This window comes from Capsicum annuum, chromosome 9 (assembly GCF_002878395.1).
Source record: "Capsicum annuum cultivar UCD-10X-F1 chromosome 9, UCD10Xv1.1, whole genome shotgun sequence".
Taxonomy (NCBI): domain Eukaryota; kingdom Viridiplantae; phylum Streptophyta; class Magnoliopsida; order Solanales; family Solanaceae; genus Capsicum; species Capsicum annuum.
This window is the reverse complement of record NC_061119.1, coordinates 174163604-174184211: the sequence shown is the minus strand read 5'-3', so window position 1 is coordinate 174184211 and position 20608 is coordinate 174163604. Positions and strand designations below refer to the sequence as shown.

Genomic DNA, 20608 nt, shown 5'->3' with positions numbered 1-20608 from the left:
TAAGTCCGTTGAAAGGAATTTCACTCCCTTAGACTTAATTCACACTGATATTTGTGATATGATGTCAACACCATCACGTGGCGGAAAAAAGTATTTCATAACTTTTATTGACAATTGCACTTGATACTATTATGTTTACTTGCTAAATAGTAAGGATGAAGCAATAGATGCGTTTAGGCAATATAAAACTGAAGTTGAAAATCAGTTAGACAAAAAGATTAAAATAATAAGAAGTGATAGGGGCGGAGAATATGAATCTCCCATTGTGCAAATATGTGTAGAGAATGAAATCATCCATCAAACTACGGCCCCATATTCACCTCAATATAATGGAATTGCGGAAAGGAAAAATCGAACTTTGAAGGAATGATGAATGTTTTACTTATAAGTTTTGATTTTTCGAAAAACTTATGGGGGAGGCTATATTTACGGCTAACCTTATACTCAATATAGTTTCCCATAGTAAGACACAATCAATTTTTTATGAAAAGTGGAAAGGAAGAAAACCCAACTTAAAATATTTCAAAGTATGGGGGTGTCTAGCAAAGGTCCAAGTTTCTGTGCCTAAAAGGGTTAAGATAGGACCTGAAACGGTGGACTGTGTGTTCATAGGATATTCTAAAAGCAATAAGACATGCCGATTTTTGGTTCATAAATCCGAACATCCAAATATTATTGAAAATATGGTAATTGAATCAGACAATGCTGAATTCTTTGAAAATATTTATCCGTATAAAACTAGACATGAACAGTCTAGTGGGGGGTCTAAACGACCTCGTGATGAGCCAATTGAGAATGAACATAATGAAGAAAATCCAAGACGTAGTACACATCAAAGAACTCCTACATCATTTGGGTTGGATTTTGTAATATTTCTCTTAGAAAATGAGCCTCAAACATTTAAGGAAGCGATGGTATCTTTGGATTCATTCTTTTGAAAAAAGGCAGCCAATAGTGAGATAGATTCAATCTTAAGCAACCATACATGGGAATTGGTTGACCTTCCTCCTGAAAATAAACCATTAAGTTCTAAATAGATCTTCAAAGGAAAATGAAGGCGGATGATACTATTGACAAATACAAGGCAAGACTTGTAGTAAAAGGCTTCAAACAGAAGAAAGGCCTTGATTACTTTGATACATACTCGCCAGTAACAAGGTTAACCTCGATTCAAATGTTAATTGCCTTGGCAGCGATATATGATCTTCAAATCCATCAAATGGATGTGAAGACCACATTCCTAAATGGAGATTTGGAGGAAGAAATATACATGAAACAACCTGAAGGTTTTGTGGTTCCAGGAAAAGAAAATAAGGTGTGTAAACTTGTTAAGTCACTTTATGGACTAAAACAAGCACCTAAGCAATTACATGCAAAGTTTGACCAAACCATGTTGGCAAACGGATTCAAGATAAATGAATGTGACAAATGTGTATTTATTAAAGGCACACCAAATCACCAAGTCATTTTTTGTTTATATGTGGATGATATGTTGATCATCAGTAGAGATATTTGTAACATAAATGCACCAAACGAATGCTCGAAAGCAAGTTTGATATAAAAGACCTTGGATTGCAGATGTGATCTTAGGTATAAGAATCCATCGAAATCCACAAGGGTTAGCATTGTCACAGTCTCATTATATTGAAAAAGTACTTGACAAGTTCAAGGATATGGAATTCGGTATTACCAAGACTCCATTGGATGTGACCTTTGCACTTCGAAAGAATGAATGTGAAAGTGACTCACAATTGGAGTACGCAAGAGTTTTGGGATATTTAATGTATATAATGAATTGTACACGACTAGACATAGCATGTGCAATTAGCAAATTGAGTCGGTACACGATAATCCCAACAAAACTCATTGGATGGAAATGAAAAGAGTTTTGGGGTATCTTAAATACACTCAAAACTATGCTTTTCATTATAATAAATATCCTGCGGTACTTGAAGGATATAGTGATGTAAATTGGATCACCGGATCGAACAAAGTAAAATCCACAAGTGGATATGTATTTACTATCGGTGGAGGAGCAGTTTCTTGGAAATCATCCAAACAGACTTGTATCGCTCGCTCTACAATGGAATCTAAATTTATCGTATTAGATAAAGCCGGTGAACAAGCAGAATGGCTCCAAAATTTCTTGAAAGATATTCTATATTGGCCTAAGCCAGTGGCACCAGTATGTATACACTATGATAGCCAAGCGGCAATAGGTAGAGCAGGGTGCATGATGTACAACGGTAAATTTTGTCACATACGACAGAGATATAATACCGTTATAGAACTTCTCTCTAGTGAAATTATCACTATTGACTATGTAAAGTTAAATCATAATGTGTCAGATCCACTTACAAAGGGCTTATTTAGAGAAGGAGTGGAAAGAACATCCAAGGGAATGGGTTTAAAGCCTAGGATGAGTCATCATGGCGGTAACTCTACCTAGCAGACTGGAGATCCCAAGGGATAGGTTCAAGGAGATCAAACAAAGTTGTGTCTGACAGGTTCAACATTATCAATTACCCAACCCATTCTTATGATGTAGACAATGTATAGTAAACTAGGATAAGACTTAAGGTGAAAAAGTCTTTTAATGATTATCTAAATTTGGCAGATTTGACCAAATAGTTTAATCTACAGGATTGAACGTTTAGAAATCACCTATGCGAGGGTGAAGTGGAAGCCGCTTCAAAGAGAATGTTAGTAAAGGCCTATTTTCTAAGCTCTCATAAAACCGGGACGTGTTCATGGCTGAAAAGAACAAAACCATGAGAACCATAAACGTTAAAAGGCTAGTTGTGTAACATGTATTGTCTAGGTGTACATTAAATCTCGATGATTCAAAGATATCAAATCTACCAATTGACCGAGTGCATTCGATGCATGTTCACTATGGAAAGTTCAAAGGGAAACTCACTTATCTAGATACAATCAGTCTTTGCTTGATGATCACATACTTATCCGTAAAAATTTTACGAAAAATAGCCATTCCCCATTCATGTGGGGGATTGTTGTGTTCATAGTATATGAAAGAAGTGTGAATGGAAAAATGAAAAATAAAATGGTGGAGGGGAAGGAGACACTAAAATGGAAAGTGTACTCCCAAATTAGAAAGTTTACTCCTTCTCCCACATTGGTGGAAGAAAAGAACTTGAAAGTTTTTATAATCAAGAACACTTACTCCACATGGCAAGTGAGGCAAGAAATAATAGATGCCTCACACCGTCGTCGCTCGCTTTGCTCGGCTTCAGCTTCAGATTCAGATTTGGATTTAGATTTGGATTTGGATTTGGCAAATGATTGATCGATGAGATCTATCATTTTGCAAAAACTTTATTTGAATTTTGAAGAATGCCAAGGAAAAATGCAGTAAAAAATTTTCTGCAGTTTTGGACCTCCATTTATATATACATGCAGTAACAGTTACACTGTTTTAAGTGAACTGATGCATTGTTTTTGAACTAGTGCTTTAGAAATGATACATTATTCTAAACTGAGGCTACATAATGTTGCAATGGTTTGAAGTGATGCTTTAAAAGGATGTAATCCTTTAATGAAGTGACACATTGATTCATGAAATGAGATGACTGTTCAGGAAAAGATGCAATCTTTGATGAACAGACAAGAACTTACAGCAAAGGTGTAACCTTTGGAGTAAACCATTGCCTCTTTTCAGAAGAGGCATGTTGTGGCTATATAAACCTGGTTTCTTCCACAGGTTTAGTACAAAATTTTCAGATTAAAAACTCTCTTCTTGTCTCAAAAATATTCTGTGTGATCACTTCAAACGTTCTGTGAGATCGAAGGTATTCCAACCGTTTGAGGTACCGCTACTGTTGGTCTGTTAGCCATTTTATCCTGGGAGGAAAAATTCCACAACCTCGGGTACAGTGAGGGGGATTATTTCCTAAAGTAAAATCCATTAATTCGTACGACTTGGCTATTTTCTGTTTTATCTTAATTTCTGCAAAATAAAATACACCTTTTGGAAAGGTCATTTTGATCTTATGTTGAGGGTATTTGATATACTTCATTGTGTTCTTGTTTATACTTGAATTCAAGTTGAAGTTGGTGTTATAATATACAGATTCTGTGTACCTAAAGTACAAATGAAATAACATGAATAAGAAATTAAAAGGATGAAATCAAGAGACTAAACCATCACTCAAGGATGCCAGCATTTGATTTGGATCCTATGAGACTATTACGTGGTCGCTCTGATTCATGTCACAGGCAATATCAATCCTCTAAGGCGGGGAGAGTAGAGAGGGAAAATAGATGAAGAAGCAAATTACATAGCAATCATGCTCGTAACTAGTGTAATGCCTCACCAAGGACTCCAACTCCTCTGGATTTGGAGAAACCGCCTCCTTCAGGAAGTTGCCCTATTTGTAAATCTTAAATGTTGGTAGGAATCTGACATTCTCAGCAGAAGCAACTGCCGGGCTTTCTTCCATATCCACCTTCAGTAAATATAGAAGGTTAGTATAAAGTCTTCCTCCACTATGCATATAAAGTCATAAGAAAGATATAACCCTATTTTGAAGCATAGTAATGTCTCGGTCATAGGTAAAGCTTTAAGTACTACACCCTATCAACACAAAATTGTAAATATCTTCTCCACGTGATTTCTTTAATGCAACTTGGGAATGGGAAAATGAGTTAGCAACTTCATTATCATATGGAAGTGCCTTCCTTAAGACTTCATAATCTATAACAGCTTCAACCCATCTTTCAAGCTACAATTGATTTCATCCAACAGAGAGACTAGCAATTGAGAAAAAATTGAAAGTTCTCTGGGGAAACATATCTCTTATAATGATTTAAGGGTAAATCTGTCACCTTGGCATTTGAGGCAGCCTTCCGAAGAAGGGCTTCAGTATAATTTGGCTGAATACAGAGAGCTTGATTGCAATCATCCACTGATTTCTCCCACTGCCTGAGTTTGTACCAGCAAGCTGCTCTATTGCAGTATAGAACTGCATTTGAAAAATCAAGCCTGAGATCTTCCTCGTAAGCCGCACAAGCTTCAGTAAATCTCTCAGATTTAAATAAATTATTGCCGCGGGCACGAGCTCATCCCTTGAATCTCACATTCTTCAATAAAACTGAAACTTCAACACTTCGAGGGTCAATCTGTCCAGCTCTCTTAATGGTGGTAAGTGTATTTTCACACCTGCAAATATTCATGATTCATTCTTTTATAGCTGAACTGCTATAACCTCTTATTTTTGTTACATTTTAAGCAAATAAGTCCCAAATCACCTTCCCAAAGCGAGTTCCAGCTGAGACTGAACAACGAGCAGGTATGCTTCAAAGAGCATCCCAAAATTTTTTGACTAGGATTCCAAAGAAGATGATTCAGACTTGCGAGCATTTGATAGGCTCAATTCAGCATCCTCTAATCAGTGTAGCTTTAAAAGAGCTTCCGCTCTACAAGCATGTAGCTGTGAATTCAATTTCAGTATTCAGTAACAGTACTTAACTTCTCAAGTAACTTTTTCTTCACATACTCTAAATTCTTCTCATTGCTTTACATGAGGAGATGCATCAGCTCCAGAAGCAATTGTCGCATCAGCTTCTCTTAATGTACTCTACCAATCAGCAACCTTACGGGCATCAGTGCATTTTTTTTATGAAGCATTTTATAAATCACAGAGGCATCAAGGAGATGCATAGTTACAAAAGAAGAGATATCAGCTTATTATAAAGATAACAAAAACCTATCATAAGTCTAAAATTGCTGATAAATCCAAGGTCCATCAAAGGACTAGAGAGCTAAAAAAATCTAAAAAAGAATCTGTGTTCTAAGCAGGGGTAAGATTAACCCATCTAAAAAGAGTAGTCAGCATTTGGCCTTGAGGTCGGAGCTGGCAGTTGCAATACCATCAAAACATCTTTGGTTTCTTTCCAACCATAAGTACCATAAAATGCAAGCAGGAATCATTGATCAAATCCTTCTGATGGACTTCCCAACTTTCCAAAAACTCTAGAAAATCCCTGACAGTGCGAATCATAGCCCATTGCAGACCAAAAAAAGAGAGGAACATATTCCACACTTCTGTAGCAACTAGACAGTATAAGAACAGGTGATTAATGGACTCAGAGGTGCAATTACAGAAGTAACATCTATTAGCTAAAATAAATTGAGAACAACCTATCATTGATTATTACTTAAAAAACGATGGTGTTCAGCCTTATTTTCTACGTCCTCATCCTCATTTGATGGTGGTACTACCCATTCTTGGCGGATAGTAACTCGTTTCTGATTCGGAAGAGTTAGAGTTAAGGCCAAAGCTGCTAGGACATCTGCTTGCTTATTTTCTTTCCTTGGCACATGCTGGAGGGTTACTTCTTTAAGCCATCCCATCAACTTCAGTGCATAATCATGATATGATCATAGCTCAGGCTTTCTGACTTTATAGCTTCCTAAAAGCTGTTTGATCGCCAATTAAGAGTCACCAAATACTCGTAATTATAGTTGCTTCATGTCGACAAACATCTCAAGTTAGAGTATTAGCTCTTGATATTCAACAATATTATTGGAGCAATAATTTTCAAGGTAAAAAAGTATGGGACGACCTCTCCTTGTACAGTGACAAACACTACTCCACCACCAGCTCTATCTCGATGTGTGGTACTTTCAAAGTACGTCTTCCATGGGGATCTACCTTCAAAAACCATAAAATCTTCATCAGTAAGTTCATCGATCAGTTACCAATCATTGGGCATCGGGTGGCCTGCCAAGAAGTTCGCCAATGCTTGTCCTTTGATGGCCTTTTAAGGGATGTGAACAATCTCAAACTATTGAAATTGAAGGTACAACCTTAAAAGTTAGTCACTAAGAACTGGTTTCAACATTACAAACTTGATGCGATTTCTCTAGACATAAGACGAACAACATGTACTTGAAAGTAGTGTTTCATTTTTTGGATTGAGAAAGCTAATGCCAAACATAGCTTTTCGATCAAAGAATACTTCAACTCATTTGGTGTCCACGTTCTTCTCAGATAATAAAGAAAGTTTTCTTTGCCTTCATTATTTCTTAAGCTAATAGTGCTCCAACCGACCTTTCTTGTGCCGCAATATGGAGTATCGATGGTTTTCCTGGGTGCCACAAGAACTGGATGCTTCATAAAAATGACTTGATACTCTCAAATGACTTGCTAAAAGCTTGGTACTATTTGAAAGGATCATTCTTCTTTATGATATGGCTAAATGGCTGCCAATCTTTGGCCAGGTTTGAGATAAACCTCCTTAAATATGCTAGCCTTCCTTGAAGGTGTTTTAACTCATAAATGTTTCAAGGCTCGGGAATTTTCAAAATTGCATTGACCTTGGTCTGATCATTTTGACTTCCTCAGTTTCGTACAATGAAGCCAAGGAACTTTTTAAAAGTAACTCTAAAGTCACATTTGAATGCATTCATCCTAATTTGATATCTTTAAAGCAACTCGAATACCATTTTTAGGTCTTTTAAGTGGTCTTCTCTCTTTCTTGACTTCACCATTAAGTCATCCACAAACACTCAATATTTTTATGGAGTAGGCCGTCAAAGATATTTTGCATAGCTATTTGATGAGTGGCACCAACATTCTTCAAGTCAAAAGGCATCACTTTGTAGCAACAAATATCTTTGGACGTATAAAATGCAGTGAGCTCTTTATCTTTTGGTGCCATGCGGATTTGGTCGTAACTGGATGAACCATCCATGAAGGACACTGCCTCATAACCAGTGGTGGAATCAATCATCAACTCTGGTAAAGGGATTGAAAAATCATCCTTAGGACAGGCGTTGTTGAGATCCCTAAAGTCGACACAAACTCGAATTTGACCATTCTTTTTTCTCACGGGAACAATACTTGAAATTCATGTGGGGTATTTAAATTCATGAGTAAATCCAACTTAGATGAGTTTGTTAACTTCATTTTCAATCAATGAAACCATCTCTGGCCTAAAACACATTTGGGCATGCTTAATAGGACAAGCATTGTTCTTGAAAGCCAATTGATGGACTGCTACTTTTGGATATAAGCCGGGTATTTCCTGTTGTCACCTAATTTTTGCCTTCCACATTTCAAATTAATTTTTGAATTTCTCAATTTTAAATAGTTTTAAAATATTTATTTTAAATTGTTTTGAAATAAATTTCAACCCTACCCTTTGAATTTAGGTAAAATTAATATATTTAGTATTTAATAATAAGTAAAAAAATAGTGTAGGAGTCGAGAAAAAAAATAAAAAAATAAAATGGTACATCTCAATTCCTTTTTACTTGACTCTTTGACTTGCAATTCACTTAAGAAATTATATATTAGGAGTAAAACAAACAAACTTATCCTTATTAATTATATTTTGAAAATTTATTTTGACTATTGATACTTTATGTAGTTACTGAATAAATCAGAATATTACAGAAAAATTTACAAATCTTCCTTAATTTTCTTAAAAAAATAATAAAAAGTTAATATAAGAAATAAGTGAAAAAAGAAAGAAGTAATCTAATAAGTAACAAGAATATATATATATATATATATATATATATATATATACATATAAAGTTACTACTATGTATAGTTTAATTATAAAGGTTCAAACAAAATTATTATAAAATTGTAAATAAGAAAAATGTAACAATAAGTACGAAAAAAGCAATAGACATGTGTGGCAATCTAATTGCACCAAAAAATTTATGAGGATTATCAAAATTCAAGATTATCGTTTATATATAGTTAGAATTATAATATAGTGTACTAACCATTGACAAGAAAGTTCATTGAATTTTTATTAAAAAGTGAAGTATTGAAAACACCCTTTAACTTGGTGTGCATTACTATTTTAGTCTCTGAATTATACTTAGTATTAAAAATAATCTTATACTTGACTAAATGAATTTAAAAACACTCTTATTTTGACATATCAAACTAATGTGTTTATCCTCACTATCTAACTGAACTTGACGTGTGTCTACTCGTTATCTAGTTGGATTTGTCTTCTGATATGTTATTTATGTGTCATCCTAGTGAATATTTGAAACACAAAAAAAATACACATCTAAAAAATAAATCCACTAAAACAACTCTATTCGATCAAATCATACAACAAACGCTTCTCCATTTTAGCGTAAAAGTCTTAATAAAAATATCAGTGATAATCTCCTTCATTTGATTCGTAGTTTATTTGGTGTGGATAATTTTAGTTAAATTTTCTTTCGAAATTAACATCCGATCATGAATTTATCAGCTGTCGAAATTCACATCTAACAAAGTATAGTTATTAAAACAATTGAGGTTAAGAAATTTAGCATTTAAATAAGATGGAAAAAAATATTTAAATTCAAACTTGCGGTGTGTTTTAATAAAGAAAACCTTAAATTAGGAATAGAATTAATATATTATATTGGTTACATAGTTATATATTAATAATTTAAAAGATAAATTTATAAAAATTAAGGAATAGAATTACTATAAAAGAAAAAAGATCAAAAGTAAATAAGATTATTACATAATAAGAAAATTAAAATAAGAAAAATTAAGGACATAATGACATCTAATTAATCGTTACACAAAATATTTTTTATCTTCTTTCTAATGATAAATTTAATAGTATAATACAGTTTAAATAATAATCAAATTAAGCACTATATTTTGACTTAACAACACAATACAATAGATTGCAACAATCCAAATAAGCTGTTAGCATGAGGGGACATGAGAGGTTATAACCCTAAGGCAAATATGAGTCTAAAATTGAATAGCAAAAACAAATATAATTTTCTTTAAGAAAAAATATGACAAAGGATAAATATAACTTTGTCCTAAGAATAGAGGGGCAAATACGATCCTTTTTTGTATAAAGAATATATGTATAAATATATGAATTTTGTAACATGCATTCACATTTCAATCGAAGTTATTATCAAAAGGGAGTAAAAATATAAAAAAAATTAGTGAAATGATTTATAGGATCTCCTCATAGTTCGACAATTTTATTACAGTTTGTGTATTTTTTTTGTGTCTTATCTTTATTTCTTATTAATATACATAAATTATATTTTGATCGTATTTATGTTACACATACTTTAGTTTAAGTTGATCAGGTTGTTATGTTTGAGTTAATTCTTTTATTTCTTATTTAGTGTATCAATTGTCATGGTTGTTTTTCATTTTCAGTATACTTAAGCTATTTTGTTCCTCTACGCAATTGTCTTATAATATTTGTTATGCGCAGATGTGAATGATGTAGTGTCCGAGGTAATTGTACGGGAGTTATGTGAGTTTTTGTTTTGAAAGGTCAAAAAGTTGATATGGTGATCAAAGTCAACATTTCAAGAAGATGAGGGAACAGAATTTCGCCAGTTTTTTTTAGTTTCAAAATGTAATTTTTTTGGTTAGTTGATAGTATTTGATCTGGATCTCAAGTCGTTCGGATGAATTTTGAGTCATTAGATAAAAATTTAAGAGTTTAAAGAGTTGGGTTGCCTTCGGTCAACATTTGACCAAGATGATTTCAATTCAGATTTTGATGGTTCTAATAGGTTCACAATATTATTTTCAGTCTAGTAACATATATGATTTGTGTTCACAAAATTTTAAATAAATTTTAGAGATCTATTCAAAGTTTTTATGTTCGAGCTCAACTGCTAGTTTTTGAGTTGCAGGTGCAAGTCATTTTCTTCTTTCCATTTGCGTAGAAGATCATGCGATATCGAAGAAGGATTTCATTGGTCATCGTGATTGCAATGGTAGAGACATAGTTGCAAATGAGACTTTTAGTCAGTTTGTGACCAGTTTGATTGTTCGTCCCGAACCCGGCTAGACCTTTGTGATTGTCAAAGGACTGGGCCGATAACCTCGCTATCGCGATGGTAAGAACACGTTCATGATGAAGAAATATACCTGTACATATGTAAAATCTCATTTTTGAACATATGTTCCATAACATGATCTTTGAATTTTGAGAGCTCATTCATGAATGATTTAAAAGAAAATTTTCAAGATTTTGCCATATGTTATGATTTGATTTCTTATTTTTACATTTCTCAATACTTGTTTCTAATTTCATTTTTAAGTCATAATTTTAAAATTAAAAATTTTAGATTTAAAATTATGAAATTATATTTTGATGATTAGAAGATTGATTCAAGCTTTATTTTCAATGAAATTCCATATTTTGAGTTCTTTATGTTATGAGTAATATGATGTTTAAATAAAAATTTAATTTAACCATTGTGGACTTCGAGTTGACTTTTAAACTATAAATAGAAGTTTAGCAATATGGATGCTCATGATTTGATTTTCTTATGTAGAATTAGTATTATTAGTCAGATTGTTTTCATTCAAAAGCTTTTACAAAAGAAAAATAATAATAATTTGACTTTTCGAACTTTGTTTAAGGTAGGTTAAGTCTTCTTTTGACTCTATGAAGACAATTTAAAAACTTTTTAAATTATCTGTAATAGATAATTGGGTAGTGGAATTTCGTATAAATGTGATGACGAAAATTTATATTGGTACCGAAGTAATGTTAAGGGACTATATGACCATTTGACTTGCTTGGATTGATCTCTTGCCTTAGAAGTATGGCTTATATGATTTTAATTATTTATTTGATTCATGTACATACAGGTCGATGAATTATACTTTTTTATATGAATTCTAAGTCCAAATTTCAATATTAATGTGCAAGTGTGTTCCTAACTATACATTGAACTGACATGATAATTTTTGTTAATTAGAAAAAAATTGAAAGTTAAACTTGAAATATAATGAACTTTATAATTATTTGAACAATTTCATCAAGCAACTACATCGTATTCTAGAATTTACATTTAAATATCATCTCATTATTGTAGCTTGTGCATGTATGTAATCCCAATCCCTAGAATATCAATTTTGAATTTAGAATAATAAAGCAAGTTTATTGTGTTTCAAGTTGTAACTCTCAATTATTGTTTAATTCATGAAAATCATCTGTAACACCCCAGATTTTTGTCCTTGAAAAAAATTCCTAAGCTTTGGGCTCACTGCCCAACCTACGACTCACTATACGAGCCTTAAGGTCTCTATACAGGTCTTAAAGACCCCAATTGTATCAAGATCAGTGTGCTAGCCTAAAGTTTCTATTGTGACTACGACAAGGGGTCACTAGTTGTAAAGACACAGTACGAGTCATATAATCCCAAACCATAGCCTGACTAGTAAAGTTGGCCTAAGTTGCTGTCTTGATCATGACTAGACTCAACAAGTCGTAATGACTCTATACGAGTCGTAAGGTACCAATTGTGGGGTGATCAATGAGTGCAAAAAACTTTTGTCTAGATTACGAATAGGACCTTACGAGTCGTAGGGTCACTTGACGAGTCGTATAGTGACCCATAGTCACTGGTAATAATTTTTTAGCTTTTAATGAAGGGAACTTTGGACATTTTCCTCTTTCCCCATTTAAGACCCATGGACTTAATTCATATTTGGGACCCTATTTTCAACACTTATCAATCGTAAACCCTCTCTCAAATTCTCCATTCAAAGACTAGGCTAGGGTTTCAGAATATTGGTCATCTAGGACTCAAAGGGTATTTCTTCCTCAAATTCCTTGGAGATTAAGACATGTATCTCTCTCCCTAAACTTGTGTTTTTATTATTGCATGAATTGGTTTAATATTCACAGGGTTTTGATGTTGATTTTTGAATTATGGGTTGAAGGTTTGGATGTAATTTATTTAAATATTTTACACATGATTATTATGTATTAATTACTCATTGAATTGATGATTTGTAAACTCACTGGGGTGCATGGGAAAGATGAATAAAATAGGGGTACAAGGATTCTCCAAATTATGTATACAGTGGAACTAGGGTACAAGGATTCCCTAAAGTAATTTAATTTTGGTATTGAAATTGATGAGAACCTCAACCCATTTACACAATTGATTTTAGAATGTGAATAACTATTTGTCTTGGAAAGAATTCGTTAATTGCTCTGTATAAATTTACAATGAAAAAACTCCTGTTTGCTGTAAGATTACTGAAGGAAAGTTTAGTCATAAATTTGAAGAGTTTGCTTCTACTCGAAAACTAATGCATTGTATAAATGGATAAATGAATAATAATGATCTTGAAATCTGTTGAGGTACACGGAATTCTCCAAGTTGATTTAACAATGGAGCTCGGGGTACAAGAGTTCCCCCAAGTGATGGCTTAGTGGCATTCGCTTGCAAGCTATAGTTGGTATGACGATACTACTTAGTGATGCCTTAATGATTGACTCCTTGAACTACTAGATGGGTTGTGCTAAATATTTTAACTGGGCTTAAAGGGGGTTATGTAGCTAGTCGTGAAGGTGGAAGTCTCAAGGGACTAATATTGAAATCTCACGTTTGCTGACATGAGGGTTGGTCTAGATGACTGTGTGCTTCTGTCTCACTATATGTATATCTGTGTCATGGATGGCGTAGGGTACGAGGATTCCCCGACCTTCTATGATATCTTCGGTCCATTGAGGCTAACACGCATTAGGGCTCGACTAGGGGGTGACAACTGGATCCATATAGTCTATGGGTTGTTATTAGGACAGTCAAGCTGCATAGTCGACGGTCAAGCTACACAGTCCATGCTAATGATTTAAAGTTCATGCTAAATCATGTTCCCTCTCCCAGCATCTTATCTATAAATATATATATATATATATATATATATGTTTATATTTGTACGTGTGCATGAGAAATGCTTTTAAATTGATTTGGAATGATGGCATTATTTTATTTCCTTATTCCTGAGTTGCATGCTAGCGTTTAACCCGTTAACCATCTTCGGATGTTGTATCCCCATGCGATGCAGGACACGAAGACGCTTCTACTTTTTTCTGCACAATAATTGGTGGTTCTTAGTTTGTTCGTAAGTTATCTTAAAATGGAGAGCCTCCTTCTTCCGTATGGCCGGTTACTTCATGGTCCAGATTTTGTCATAGACTATTGCATTCAGATTCTTTTTGGTTATCGTCGGAGGCATGTACCAACTTATATTAGTTTGGTCTATTTAGAGGATTTGTGAATTGGGAGTTGGTATTATGGATTTTTAGAGCATTCATATTGATGCTTATTCTATCTTGTTATATGTTCGGAATACATCCACTACTAATTCTTGACACAACCTAAACCAGGGCCTAGTCGTGTCCAATGCCTCAAGTTCAATCGGGACCGAAGACTACCCCCATACCTAACCATAATCGCCCTACAACCTATTTCGACTAAATTCCTAACATATAACAAGATAGAACAATTTTAATTGAAAGACAATAATAAAATCCATAACCATAACCAACCAAACATCCTACTAGTGTCATCCCCAATATCAATGCCAAGGTTAACACCAATACTGGCATAACCCATGCCCATCGTAGTCATACAAAGCCTCAATCCGATAACCAAGAACATCCGATCGGGACTTGCCCCCGACCATAGCTAAAATCAAAGTCCAAGAAATAAATAAAAGTATGAAAAGATATCTATAACATGAAATATAGTCTTCCGGAGTATGGAAGCTCACTACTTCAGTCTGACACAAATGTTGTCCCCAAATCCAAGTCATTAGAAAGAGGAGTAGTATGGTTGGTTCCTGCATCGTGTGGGGATAAAATGCCCGAACATGGGTTTGCGGGCAAACGCTAACATGTACTCAGGTATAAAGATAACATAATGCCATTATTCAAAATCTAGGTAAATAATCATATGCAACCACATACATACATATATACCATGCCAGAAAAAGGGATTGGGTTTAGCATCCATTTAAAACTTTAACCTGGGTTATGTAGCTTGACCCTTCTAAAACCACCGACGGTCTATATAGGTCTAGTGTTACCCCCTGAACAACCCCCAGTGCGTGTAGCCACATGAACAGGAATATCATAGGGGCTAGGGATTCCCGTGTATCCTTCACCCTCCATGATACATATATACAAGTATAAATTAGGGGATTCCCGTGTACCCCACAAATATATGGTCACTATGACCAACCCTCACGTCGGCAAATAAGAGTTTTCAGTGTTCGTCCATCGAACTCACACCTTTACAATCAGCTATCACACCCCACTATTATTGCCTAATTAAAACCTTTAGCACATAACCAAACCACCAATTCCAAGAGTTAATTACCAAAGCATTATGAAGTGATAACGTCATACCGACTACAGCTTGCAAACAATGTCATTAGCCAACACATAGGGATTCCCATATACCCTATAGAATTTCCAAGCAATTAAAACCATGGCCATCAAGGCCCCTTTTTAAACCATTTAAAGCCATCCAAACCAATTTAAGTTCCATTACTATATTATGCAATGCAAAATTTTCAATAAAAGTCAAATTATGTGACAAAATAATTCTCATTGGCATTTTATCAAACATGTTGAGGGCACATAGTTTTCAAAATTAATATCAAGTATCAATTGACCATTCCCATGCAACAACATATTTAATCCATAATTATAACATGAAAACCACATGAAAATCATAAGAAAAATATGAGAATATATATCCAACCAAGAACAACCAAAACCCCCAATACATATTTCAAAATCCAAAATAATATCACAATTATGCCATGAAAATCATTACGTAAAACATGTTTTTAGTGTGAACTAACAATGACGGTGGAGTAACATGACTTAGATACTAAAAAAGACGGAGAGAAACCACCGTTGAAAGCCTTAATTGACCACCTTGTGAAAACCCTAGCCTTTTTTTGAACCAATAGCTAGAGAGAGATTTAAGGGTGTTTTGAGAGTTTTTGATCTAAGAATAGTAGGTTAATGAAGTCCCAAGAGTGTTTTAAGTCATCGGGTCAAAAGAAGTTAAGAGGGTAAATGTCCAAAATACCCCAAACTTAAACTATAAAAATTCCCGCAGGTGGGTATGGTTGGACCCCTTCACTCGTACCTACATCATACGAGGGCTACCATCCAGTCTTACCCAAAACAGAAGGTTGGACATCACACACTGTCCACCATACGACTCCTCTTGCCCAACTCGTACCCATACCATACGACTAGTACCCCTTCAAGTCATACCCTAAGTAGAAACACCTAGGCTAGACACTAGACAATATACGGTTTCACTGTACCACTCGTATCTGAACATATGACTCATCACCATCAAATCGTAATCATACAGAAACGTAACCATAATAAAAATTTGACCACCAAACACTTGACATCCTACGAGTTGGGTCACCTGACCCATACCCTTACCATACGACTAGTCGTATAATCAACAAAGAACTAAAAACTCAGGAAATTTTCAAGGTCCAAACCCAGGGTGCTTCAGTTGTATAGTTTGTCATCAATCTTTCTTTATAGCTTAAAACATGATGGTGTTCAGCCTTATTTTCTACGTCCTCATCCTCATTACCCATTCTTGGCGGATAGTAACTCGTGTCTGATTCGAAAGAGTTAAAGTTGAGGCCAAAGCTGCTAGGACATCTGCTTGCTTATTTTCTTTCCTTAGGATATGCTGGAGGGTTACTTCTCCAAGCCATCCCATCAAGTTCTATGCATAATCATGATATGATCATAGCTCAGGCTTTCTAACTTCATAGCTTCTTAAAAGTTGTTTGATCGCCAATTAAGAGTCACCAAATACTTGTAATTATAGTTTCTTCATGTCGAAAACCATCTCAAGTCCGAGTATTAGCGCTTGATATTCAACAATATTATTGGAGCAATGATTTTTCAAGGTAAAAAAGTATGGGACAACCTCTCCTTGTGGAGTGACAAATACTACGCCACCACCAACTCCATCTCGATGTGTGGCACTGTCAAAGTACATCTTCCATGGGGATCTAACTTCAATAATAATTGAATCTTAATCAGGAAGTTCATCGATCAGTTACCAATCATTGGGTATCGGGTGGTTTGCCAAAAAGTTCGTCAATGCTTGTCCTTTGATGGCCTTTTAAGGGGTGTACACAATCTCAAACTGTTGAAATTAAAGGTACCACCTTACAAGTCAGTCATTAAGAACTGGTTTCAACATTACAAACTTGATGGGATTTCTCTAAACATAAGACGAACAACATGCGCTTGAAAGTAGTGTTTCATTTTTTAGATTAAGAAAACTAATGCCAAACATAGCTTTTCGATCAGAGAATACTTTAGCTCATTTGGTGTCCTCTTTTTGCTCAGATAATAAAGAAAGTTTTCTTTGCCTTCATTATCTCTTGAGCCAATAGTGCTCCAACCGACCTTTCTTGTGCCGCGATATGGAGTATCAATGTTTTCATGGGTGCCGCAAGAACTGGAGGCTTCATCAAATATGACTTGATACTCTTAAAGGACTTGCTATAAGCTTGGTCCTATTTGAAAGGATCATCCTTCTTCATGAGATGGCTAAATGGCTGCCAATCTTTGGCCAAGTTTGAGATAAACCTCCTTAAATATGCTAGCCTTCCTTGAATGTGTTTTAACTCATAAATATTTTGAGATTCGGGCATATTCAAAATCGCATTGACCTTGGTCTGATCAATTTCACTTCGTCAGTGTCATACAATGAAGCCAAGGAACTTTCTAAAAGTAACTCTAAAGGCACATTTAAATGCATTCATCCTAAGTTGATATCTTTGAAGCAACTCGAATATTATTTGTAGATCTTTTAAGTGGTTCTCTCTCTTTCTTGACTTCACCATTAAGTCATCCACAAACACTCAACATTTGTATAGAGTAGGCCGTCAAAGATATTTTGCATAGCTCTTTGATGAGTGGCACCAGCATTTTTCAAGACAAAAGGCATCACCTTGTAGAAATAAATATCTTTGGATGTACAAAATGCAGTGAGCTCTTCATCCTCTGGTGCCATGCGGATTTAGTCGTAACTGGATGAACCATCCATGAAGGACATTACCTCATAACCAGTGGTGGAATCAATCATCAACTCTGGTATAGGGATTGGAAAATCATCCTTAGGACAGGCGTTGTTAAGATCCCTAAAGTTGACACAAACTCAAATTTGGCCATTTTTTTTTCTCACGGGAACAATACTTGAAATCCATGTGGGGTATTTAAATTCATGAGTAAATCCAACTTTGATGAGTTTGTTAACTTCATTTTTAATCAATGGAACCATCTCTGGCCTAAAACGCATTTGGGCTTGCCTAATAGGACAAACATTGTTCTTGAAAGCCAATTGATGGACTGCTACTTTTGGATCTAAGCCAGGTATTTTCTATTGACACCTAATTTTTTCCTTCCACATTCCAAATTAATTTTTGAATTTTTCAATTTTAAATAGTTTTAAAATATTTATTTTAAGTTGTTTTGAAATAAATTTCAACCCTACCCTTTGAATTTAGGTAAAATTAATATATTTAGTATTTAATTATATATGATTATATAATCAGTTAAAGAAAATGCTTAAAATTTATTCAGAATGAAAAGTTTGATTAAATTACAAATATTCTACTTTTCTTAAGATCGATTGAAAATAAGAAGTTGATGTCATAATTAGTTTCTTAATTTTCATTTATTATTATTATTTAAAAAATCAAATTGTATTTTATTCAATATTTATTTAAAAATTATTTGAATTGAGAAGCTCTTCAAATTAATTAGGAATAGGCTTAACCTCAATTTAGTTTCAATTAATTTAATTTTAGCTATGTTATTAACCTAATATGGCTAGAATTTTAATTGGACTTAATTCTCTTTAAATTCATAATTCCACCAAGCCCAAAATTCCAACGGTCCCTTTCTTTCTGAAAAAAGGATATGGGGTGGCCATTTAAAAAAAAAAAATTGACACAATTTGAAAAGGTGGACAAATGTAACCTGTCGGCTAAATTTAATTCGTTTTTTTAGCCATTTGGCCAAATTGGGCACATGCAATTTATGTACTCAATTGATATACTTTTATACCAAATTGATACACTTTTATATTATATTGATACACTTTTTAAAAAAGAGAAAGGAAATTCTATGCAAGCACATGCAGTCCCTATACCCAATTGGTACTCTTTTATACCACATTACTATACTTTTGTACTACATTGATACACTTTTATACTACATTAATATACTTTGATACCGCATTGATACACTTTTATACTAAATTGATACACTTTTATATCACGTTGATACAGTATATATACCATATAAATACACCTTTTACAGAGAAAATCTGTACAAGCATATATACTAATTCGTTATTCGTGAATTTGTTAACTTCACCTAAATTTTTGTGAAAATATGTGGCATATACAAAATTTATTAAACCCTGTACCTTTACTGTCCAAACATTTCTTAATTTTTTTGATTAAAAAGTGAGAGATAGCAGAAAAAAATAAGTAAAAGTGTCACTATGGAGTTAACTCATATGAAAAGAGAGAGAATAATTATGAGTGGACTTGTATTTCATGTTTTTATTTTCGTGATCGCATCTGAAAAAATAAATGGGTGGACAGAGTGGACTTTTTTCAAAAAAATAAAAAATAAATCAACAACATTAAAAGAAAAAAAACACTGAAAATCAAACAAAAAAAAAATAGGAAGAAAGAGAATGTAACATGTAAAATAATTGACATTAAAAGTTAAACAATAAATAAAGAAAAGACAAAAAAAAGAAAAGTAGTAGCTACAGAAAAGCCTAAATAACTATCTATTGAAATTGCCAAATCAATAGCTATATTAGTTGAAATATTTTGGGTGAGCTGACATTTTGTGTCTTTTCCCTTTCTTTTTAAATTGGGTCAGCCAACCAACACAGCATAAAAACAGCAACCGGCCTCTCCCTTAAGCACCAGCCCAAATTCCTTTTAAAATTAACCACACCAGTCCAAACCAAAAACCGCTCCAGCCCAACACCTCAACCAACCTGGCCTGCCTCTTTTCTACATCAGCCACCGTAACAACTACTTCAACAAACAGACAACAAAAACAATGGGTTCAAAACTGACCAAATAGAAGGCAAGAACCCATTCCAACGTCACCAACTCCAAACGCGTACAAGCAACGACGGTATCAACAACCATATCAGTGTTAGCCATTAACAACGGTGACCCAAACCCGCAATGACCCAACCCGAACCATATCAATAACGGTAAAACTGAGCGCCCCATTTACTATTTTACCCTTTTGTATAACCATTTGCATCTAAAATCAGACGACCTTTCACTGTCTCCAGTTGGTGATTCACCATTTTGGGCAAATATTAATGCCTAACGTCTCTCTTCTTTGTTCTCACTATGGACTTCAAATGTCCAAGAAAAAGGAATTCAAATTTGGATTTGAAATCCATGGAAAAACCTAATCCCCCCTCCCCTCCCCCCAACAATTTCCCTTATAAATAGAGGTTGATGGAAGAGGGAAAGGGGGCGATTTTTGGGGAAAAATTAGGGATTTGGGAGGCGTGTTCTTCTAATCCTACGCAACGAAATTTTTTTTGACGAAATACCAATTTGAAGTCATCCATTCGTAATCCCGTTCGCTGCCCGGAAAGAGTCTCAAATGCCTTTATTTTTTAAGAAAAAAAGTTGCATACGCATGTATACAGGAGATATACAGTGTAAAACATGGAAGTGAAGTTGGCATACAGTTGGAGGACCGAAGTTATGTATAT

General features: G+C 34.2%; 1 pseudogene; it reads right to left on the bottom strand.

The window, feature by feature from the left end:
* Window positions 1-4086: 4086 nt before the first annotated feature.
* LOC107856618 lies at window positions 4087-20108 on the bottom strand (annotated as a pseudogene).
* Window positions 20109-20608: the final 500 nt, after the last annotated feature.